We start from the raw sequence: 9,059 nt of genomic DNA, 5'->3' as shown, positions 1-9,059 counted from the left end.
GGATCTTCCCGGACCGGGGCACGAACCCTTGTCCCCTGCACCGGCAGGTGGACTCTCAACCACTGCGCCACCAGGGAAGCCCTATGTTTTATTTTTTACACAGACTTCTTGAGGGTAGAACTTGTGACTTCCATGTCCTTATATCTCCTCACAGTGACCTGAACTTTTAGGGCCATTGTAAAAATGACATTCTTCTCGGTGAGTCTCTCCTTTCTTTTAGAGTCCCCTGTCTATAAAACATTCTACACTCAAGAGTAAAAAGTTATCAAAATTTAAATAAATCCTTGAATTTTTATAGCTCCAATATTTCCTTTTAGAGTAAATGTTGGAAGTAACTTTATACACATAAAATTTTTTAAAAGATTTATTCTTAAAACTAAATGAGGTTGTTTGATAAATCTGTCTGGTGTGAAACACAAACAGTCATTTCCAGTTGTGAAAGAGCAGTGATTCTAAGTTATTTGGTGCAAATAAGCAGTTCTTTCCTGTCAACTCAATGACTTCTCACCTCTGGTCAAACCATTCTGCCCAAAAGCGTACTTCCTTTCCACTCAAAGAGAAAGTGCCCATACGTGTGTGCACAGAGGTGGAGAGAATGGCATGGTGCTGGGTAGGGTGTGGTGTTGGTGGATTTGGATTAGATGATATGGGATTGTGAGAAATGACACTTCATTTCTAGGTGGCTGGCTCCAGAAGGTTCAATCTCCTATCCTTACACGAAATCGGAGCTTACATTCATTGGAACTGAAGGCAGCATAGAGCAGATGTGCTATAGAAGGATAGCAAAGCAACAGGAAGACCAGTCCCTGAAGTTCACTTTTGGAAGGTGGATTCCAAGTCCAGGCGGGACTCTTTAGGAGGACCTGGATGGTCAGATCCAATTATGTTGTTCCAGGCAGGTGGTTGTGTTGAGCAAAAGGAGGAACAGGCTTGAAATCAGAGGGCAGGTATCTGAGAGATGGCTTTTCCACTTGGGCAAGTCTCTCAGTCTTTCCGGTTCTGTTTCTTCATCTGTAAACTGGGGTAATAGTGTCACACTCTGTGAGTTGGTCTATCCAAATAACAAACAAACACAACCACGCACACAGAAAAACAACCCCTGTAATAGTTCTCCCAACATATATCAACCGTAAACAATTCATTATTCATTCACTCATTTATTTATTCAACAAACGCTTTTGCAACCAAGGCACTGTGCCTTGTGCCAAGCACTGCGACAAGCATACAACTGCATAAAAATGAAGGTGCGAAAATTCCAGTTCAAGTCCTTAATAAATGGTAGGTGAGTCATAAACCAAAGCATGGAGATAAAGAACGACTTGCAGTTGGCTCTCCAGCTACTATTGTGATCCTCAAATATCGTTTTGGTGCACAGCTTTTGAGCAAAACAGTGCCAGTTTCTTTATAATGGACAGAAGGCCCTCCTTTTTAGGAGCTTATATTTTAATGGGAAATAAAGGCAGAGATCCTTGGGTCTTACACAAATCAAATACATAAGTGATGGATCGTATGTACCGAGCACAGCGATGTGGGGAATCAAGAGAGTAGACTCTGGGTAAAATCAGCAGAGTTTCTCATTATTCACAGATGATCTTTTAGGGAAGGTGGGATATCTGGGGGATATCTGGAGGTCAGCTGAAAATAGAACCAAGTTTTCATTGATTTTCAGACATACCTGCAGATAAATAACGAATGACTTATGAGGTTAACAAGTTTGATACTGTTCCATTGAACAAACCATTCGTGCCTCATCATTTTGGAGTGTGTCGTAAATCTGACAGCACGGGTGAGAAGTTTATTTGCAACTGTCATATCAGATAGGCCTAGAGAAAACACAACTTGTTTGATTTTACTTATTAACTCTGACCGCAGTAACTGGAAGAAGTGCATTCCTTTTTCTTACCTAAAAATTAGGGGTTACTATATTTCTGAGCAAAATGCATATTAGAAAACCATGTTGAGGTTGAGAGTGGAGGGAGCCAGTGGCTGGGGTGAGAGATGCTCTGGACAGAAGCGTGTGTCTGTGGGTCTGCGTGTGTGTTGGTTGGGGACGAGGAGGGTTGCATTGTATCATTTTTCACATCTGTCTGTTAAGCTTCTCCTGTTTCAAGAACTTTGGATTTTTACAGTCAATTTAGGAGACACTGTGTCTTCAAGCATTTATAATCCTCAAAGAGTAGGGAGGGGGAAGGGAGGAGAAGACAAGCTCACATCAGGGCAGGAAAGCTCAGTCCCATCCAGCCCTTCGGTTTGGGGCTCTCTTTGCAGTTGCTGCAATCCGAGGAAATCTTTCCATCTCAGGGTGGCTGCTCTAGTCAATAAAGTCATAGGAGACTCTTTGCTAGATCATCATTGCTAGATTATTTAATTGCTAGGTTATCATATAGCATTGGAACCCTGATACAGTGCATGGCAGACCAGCTGATCATCACCTCAATGCACAGCCTCTCTCAGAAACCCGCAGCCTGGGCTGGGCCCTCAGGGGAAAGACCTGGTGACCACTGTGTTCAGAGCCTACCCAGTTTCTCTCTGTTTCTCTGTCTTTTTGTCTCTCTCATTGTTCCCATCTCTGTTATCTTTTGTCTTTCTTCCAGCTCTCTTTATTTTCCTTTTCCCTCGAATCCTGTACAAAATGTGCTTTAATTCAACACGCTTTGGAATAAAATCATAAACATTAGTTTGCTAAGTAAAACACTGCACACACACACACACGAAATATTTTCTATTGGTTAAAACAAAAGAAGAGAATTTAAACAGCTCTCCGGAATGTAGAAGTCTGGGGCAGATTGTCTGTTTGGATTGGTGATCCTCAGTCCAGAATTTCCTCATGTCTGGATTGTGGGCCAAAAAAAGAAAATATATGTGGGAAACCCATATGTGGATCTTTGAGTCTGTGGAGAGTATAGAGAAGTGAATGGGAGTAGGAGGAGGTCCTCATTTTATTCAGGTCCAGGGAACAGATTTAAGCTTCTGTTTGGTGACTGAGGATCTTAAAGGGCTCAAGGTGAGTGTTGGTAGGTCATGCGGCAGCCCCATGAGGTCAGGGGCAGCTGTGTACTCCCCTCCACGGTGCATCTTCCCTCGCCTACCTCCCAGCCCCCAGGACACAGACCCTAGTGCTCATAAATGTCTATAGAACGAAAGAATCCAGGAATAGGTGTCGGGTCAGAAGTTGTAAGACAATGGCTTGAATATATTCTGATTCCCCAAGCTCTTTATCTATTTATTTTCTTATTCCTCTCTATCCGTGATGTTAGTTTTTTCCTTGTTATGTGTCTCTTTCCAACAGGGAAGGGCAAAAAACCCAGTTTCGGTTATTAGAGGATTTCAGTAAATGAGCCATCACCTGTCTGCCCATGAACCAAGTGGGTGGGAAGCCAGGTCTTCCGTCCAAGAAGAGTTTGTGATGCCTTAGACTCCAGAGTATCCTTTCCACAAGGCTATAAACACGCTCTTAGTTCACTGTCCTTCTGGTGAGGAAGACAGCTGAATGGTTGGAACACTTGAAACCACGTGGTGATATCTGGAGAGCACATTTCTTTCTTTTTTTTTTCAGCATGAAATATTGTTCTTTTGGGAAATGCACCTTCCACCTTAATCCTGCAACCTTCTTATGTTCCGTTACGGTGTCAGGAACGATGCGCTGGGGGAGGAAATACCCTGAACTGAACTTGATCCTTAGGCCTGTGGGTGAGACATTGTAGCAACAAATAGTTCCTTCACTCCATGGCTCAGTTTCTCTATTTTTCAGATTGAGAGATTTTTCTTGCTTTACATGTCAAATAGGTAAAGAGGAACAGAAGGACTGTGATGTTTTATTGCAAATTGGAAGAAATGAAGATTTCAAACCAAACTAAAAAAAGGTTTCTTTGTGGAATCACTGCAGGGAGAATATCCACTGAACGCAGCCATGGAATCCGAGAGCCTATTAATAATTAAGAATCAGAAAGGATCATGGATTGACCATATACTCTGTGACCTGCCCTGTCCTAAGTAGATTATGTACAGTATTTCATTTAATGTTCATAGTAATACTGAGACAGAGGTTTTACTTCTGTTGCTTTAGTATAGACAAAGAACCTAAGACCAAGAGGAGGTAACTAAGTTTTGAAGTGATGAGTCCCCATGTCAGAGGTCCTTAGCTTGTGGCTTCCCAGTCACAGGGCTGGAGCCCTGGAGTGATTTGTGAGGCTATCCTTGGTGTCAGGTAAATCCCAGGTTGACTAATGTTTGGGCAGGAGGATGAAGGTATGTATCTTCCCTGACCTCCAACGTGTATTATGGGCCCATCCTGTGTGGTTCCACAGGGTTCTTTAGACATCCCACCCTCCATCCCACTGCTCTGTGTGGGATTTCTGCTAACTTGTTTCTGCCCTAGGCTGGGAGCTCCTTGAGGTTGAGAGCTCTGTGTTTTTCACTGTGTTTCTGCAGAACATAGCGCTACACAGAGCCCGGTAGTGAAGATACTAGTCCTAAGGTTTGTGGAATGAACGAAGGTGGGCCTCCAACGGGTAGTTCCTATAGTAGTTAGGGTTGCTTGGGGTAGAAGGGCAAACAGCTAACCCTGTGCCTAGGGTAAGGGCCAACAGATGGCCGAATGGATGTGTGGATGGCTACACGCATGGATGGAAGGGGGAGATAGTACAAGAGCAGAGAATGCTTCTGTCCTGGGCACTAGGAAATTTATGAAGTATGTTCTGAAATGTTTCTGTGACTCATCCCTAATCCCTCCCAGCCTCCTATCCCTGAGATGCCCAAACTACTCAGCATGAATTTTTTCTTGCTGCTCTCAAACACTTCCAGGACCTCTGTGGGCCTCATGAGGAACCTGCTTGCCCACAACTTTTTTCTCACATGCTGTGTATGTAGATTCTATTACTGTATCAGACCACTTAGGGGATGCTGACCATTCTGGGCTGAGGTTTTCAAGTAGGAGAATTCTAGGACTGGAGATGGGGCAGTGGGGTTTGGTAGAATGGTATTAAACAAGGTTAGGGTCCATGTTACTTCCATTGCAGTGCTGGACACGGACTTAGCCAGGTGCTATGGGGGCCCCAGGTGCAGGGGGCCGTGGAAAGTACTGTGAGGGCGTGGAGTGTACCACCCAGCCTGTTGAAGGAGGATGGGACTGAAACCAGCAGCTGTGGCTCAAGGTTCTGTTTTCAGTTCCCCAAAAGATCTTCTTGACCAAAGCGGTGTGACCCTTGCTATGACAGTTGCTATCTTCGTCCTTGGCGCTCTCCTTTGTAAGATGTCATTACTTTTTTGGTCTTCTCAGGCCAGTCACCATGAAACTCAGTAAGAACCAATCTGGGGTTGGGGTGGTCTGGGCATGGTTTGGGGGCCTCAGCACTGTGATGGTGAAAAACATTGGAGGCGCTAAGAGGGACGTTTGGTTAACGAGTTATTTTTCCAAACTAGACCAACATACCTAGTTGTCTTAGGCTTGGCTGACTCTCCATTTTTGCTGAGGGTCTTGAATTCCTCCCCCTGAGAAGTCTGTAATGAGCTCATTGTTACATTTAGTAAAAACAAAACAGAACACTGGCTTCGAATCTCAATTCTGTCTCTAAGTGACCAGGCTATGCCATGCTTTTTAGTCTCCTCGTCTGTTAATGAGAGATTTGATTTCTAAGCTCCTCTCACTCTAGGATTCAATGATTCTTTGCCCCTGAAAATGGCAGCTGTGAATAGTGGTTATTAAGGGATTGTGCTTTAGAGTTCGGGCTCCTGACCGGGCTGCCTGAGTTTGAAAACTGATTTTGGTATTTACTGATTGTGTGACTTGGACACAGTGTTTACTCTAAGTCTTAGTTTCCTTATAATACAAACTACCCATGGGTTGTTGGAGGATTCAGTGACATGATCTCTGTCAGTGTTGAGACATTACTATCCATTACTCTATCATAGAGTACAAACCTATTACAACTCAACATGTGTTGAGCCACCAACAGTATTACAGAAGGTCTTCTCTGTGTATTCTTTGTTTCCTACCTTGACCATCAACATGTTGTTACAGTGTCAGGGATTGGAGGCAGCTCCTCATTCGCTCTGTGAGCCCCTGATGAAATAAAAACTTGTATACTTTCTTGAAAAGGACTCATAGAGAGAGAAGATCCTTATTCACCATCCAGCCCAACACTTTTGCTAGTATTACAGGAGTTGATTGAGGCCTAACTGGTACGATTACAAACCAATAACATTGAAAACCTACAGAGAACCTGCCACGTGCAAAACTATGAAAAAGACATGGTGGTTTGGGCTTGGTAACCGTAGTTTAAGTCATGGTTCTACCTCGCATGAGCTCTGTAATACTAAGTACTTGACATAACGTTCTTAGTCTCAGTTTCCTCATCCATGAGGCAAGGACATCAGTGCCCATGGACACCCCCTTCTCTTCTGTTACTGGGTGAGCTGTCTGTGTTCCTAGCTAAGGGCAACACCTCCACCTGTGCTCCCCCTTTCCCACCTCACCTTCTCAAGGACATGCTCCAGTAGTTTTCCCTTCTCTCTCCTACAGCACCAGATCTTCTTTCTCTACTAGATGAGTCTCATAAACATATGTCAGGAAGAAAGAAATTTTCCTCTACCCTTCTAGGTTCTTCTGGCTGGTCTGAGATTTAAATTGACCTGAGACAGATTAACAGGAGAAAAACACAGTTTAATAACCTGCATAAGTGGGAGAGACCCAGAAAAACTGAGCAACTCGCCCAAATGGCTGCAACTGTCACCTTAATCACCATCTTCAGCTAAAGACGAAAGAGGATGTTGGGGGCAGTGGCTTGGGACTTGAAAGGGGCGGAAGGCAATTCACATGGAGATGGAAAGGTAAATGGTGGGTAAATAAATGTTTGCTGGGCCAGGCAGAGATAATGGGACATGGAGTGGACTCTGATCTCTGAGAGTTTCCCCACCACACGCAGCTCATGTTCTTTGTAGACATGTCTGGTGATAGCTCTACTCTGGGAACAGGCCCTCAATCTAAATTTTTTTAGGCAGTTAGGGGGAAGGTCAACATTTCTTCCTGAGTCTTTTGAGCCTTAATTGTTTTCAGCTCAAAATAATCCACATGCCAGAGAGACATTTTGGGGTGGCAAGTTTTGCTCCCGACACATTCAAAAATGCTGTCATTTCTCTTCTCTTTCCAGATACTGCCTCACTCCTCTTCTTCCCTTTTCCAACTCTTTCCTTGAAAGAGTTGTTCATGCCCACTGTCTCCACTTTCTTTCCTCCGATTTTCTTTTGAATCCATTCAGATCAGACTTTTGCCTGCCATTCTATAGAAACTGCTCTTATCTGTTCACCAACGACCCCCTACGTCACTCAGTCCAATGGTCCATTTTCATTCCAATTGACAACTGATCAATTTTCCCTCTTTGGAACATCTCTTCTCTTGGATTCCAGGACAACACTACTCTCCTGATTTTCCTTCTTCTCTGACCAATCGTTTTCAGTCTTCTTTTCTGGTTCCTTCTCATCTCAGTAATCACTTAATGTTGGCGTGCCTCCCAGTTCAGTGCTTGGATTTCTCTATCCGTGCTCACTAGCTAGGTACCCTCTCACAGTCTGTTGCAATCTGACGGCTTTTAACACCATCTGCATGGTGATGACACTACATTTACGTCTCTAGTACTGACCTCTCTCTTCTGAATCCCAGGTTCTTATATCCAGCTGTCTACCTGCCATGTTTGCTTGGTTGTCTAATAGGCATCTCAGATTTAACATGTCCAAAGTAGAGCTCTTAAATCATCAATAATCAAGGCAATGTCTATTGGTATCAGGATAGACAAATAGGCCATGGAATGGGAAAGAAAGCGTAGAAATAGACCCTACTTTACGGAGTCAATTTTTTTCAACAAATATGCCAAAGTAATCCAACAAAGGAAAGGAAAGTCTTTAAAAATAAATGGTGCTGGAACAACTGGATATTACATGAAAAAAAATGTATGTTGACTCCTATACCTCATACTATATGCAAAATTAATTCCAGATGGATCAAAATTGAGCTCCTGTCGTTTCTCCCAGACCTGCACATTCTGTAAGCTTTCTTATTTCATTAGAGCAACTCTATCCTTCTAATTCCTTAGGCAAAAAACCCTGGATGCACCCTTGTTTCCACTGTCTTTCCCCACATCCACACTGTCAGCATGTCCTATTAGCCCTACTTTCAAAGCAGCACCATCTCTTGCTTGGGTTATTCTAGTAGAAAGAGGAAAGGGAAAGGGGAAGTGGAGATAGATGTTTATCTGTTTGTCTTTTTACACTGTGCCTCATTCAAGAACTGACAATTCCAAGGTCTAACTCTTCCATTGTGTCCGCAGCCTAACAAGTCTCTTTGTTCTTTCTTGAGACCCCGGACCCCAGGGATCTCAGGTGCCTGCCAGGCCTCTTCATCTTCCCATAGAAGGTGCCACAGGTCCACAGATTACTGGTCATTTCCCATTTCCCTAAACCATTCTCCTGTCTGATGCTGTTGCTTCATGGGGCTGGTGTAACCTTCTTGTACATCACTTGGCTGTCCTATTAGACTGTAAGAGCATTAATGGTTTACTGAGGCTGACTTGTCAGTACAGATGGAAGTTTGTTGAGAACCGAACTCTCATCTCTGTCATCCCCATTATGTTAGTTTGCTTGGGCTGCTGTAACAAAGTACCACCAACTGGGTGGCTTAAAACAGCAGAAGTTTATTCTCTTTCAGTTCTGGAGGCCAGAAGCCTGAAATTAAAGTGGTTCTTCCTTGAAGCTCTGAAGCAGAAGCCACCCCGTGTCTCTTTCCTAGCTTTGGTGGCTCCCCAGTGATCCTTGACGTAAATTAGCTTGCAGCTGCGTTACTCCAATCTCTGCCTGGCTTTTTCCCTGTGTGTCTCTGTATCTCTAATCTTCCTCTCCATAGAAGGACACCAGGCATTAGATTTAGGGCCCACCTTAATCCAAAATGACCTCCTTTTTCTTTTATTTGCATTTTCTTTTATTATTTTTTTAAATTGGGGCATAGTTTCTTTACAATGTCGTGTTAGTTTCTGCTGTACAGCGAAGTGAACCAGCTATACGTATACATA

At 43.6% G+C, this 9,059-nt stretch overlaps 1 long non-coding RNA gene across 1 annotated transcript; it reads right to left on the bottom strand.

Moving 5' to 3' along the window:
- Positions 1–391: 391 nt before the first annotated feature.
- LOC114900896 lies at positions 392–9,059 on the bottom strand. The gene is made up of 3 exons (XR_003794964.1): positions 6,475–9,059; positions 5,995–6,061; positions 392–3,925 (listed from the first exon to the last, which is right to left on the bottom strand). It is a non-coding gene; the product is annotated as an uncharacterized LOC114900896 (long non-coding RNA).

The sequence above is a fragment of the Monodon monoceros genome, unplaced genomic scaffold (genome assembly GCF_005190385.1).
Source record: "Monodon monoceros isolate NGI ecotype Baffin Bay Population unplaced genomic scaffold, NGI_Narwhal_1 Super_Scaffold_19, whole genome shotgun sequence".
In the NCBI taxonomy this organism is placed as follows: Eukaryota; Metazoa; Chordata; class Mammalia; order Artiodactyla; family Monodontidae; genus Monodon; species Monodon monoceros.
Note: the sequence above shows the minus strand (reverse complement) of the source record. Positions and strands in the feature narration are given on the sequence as shown.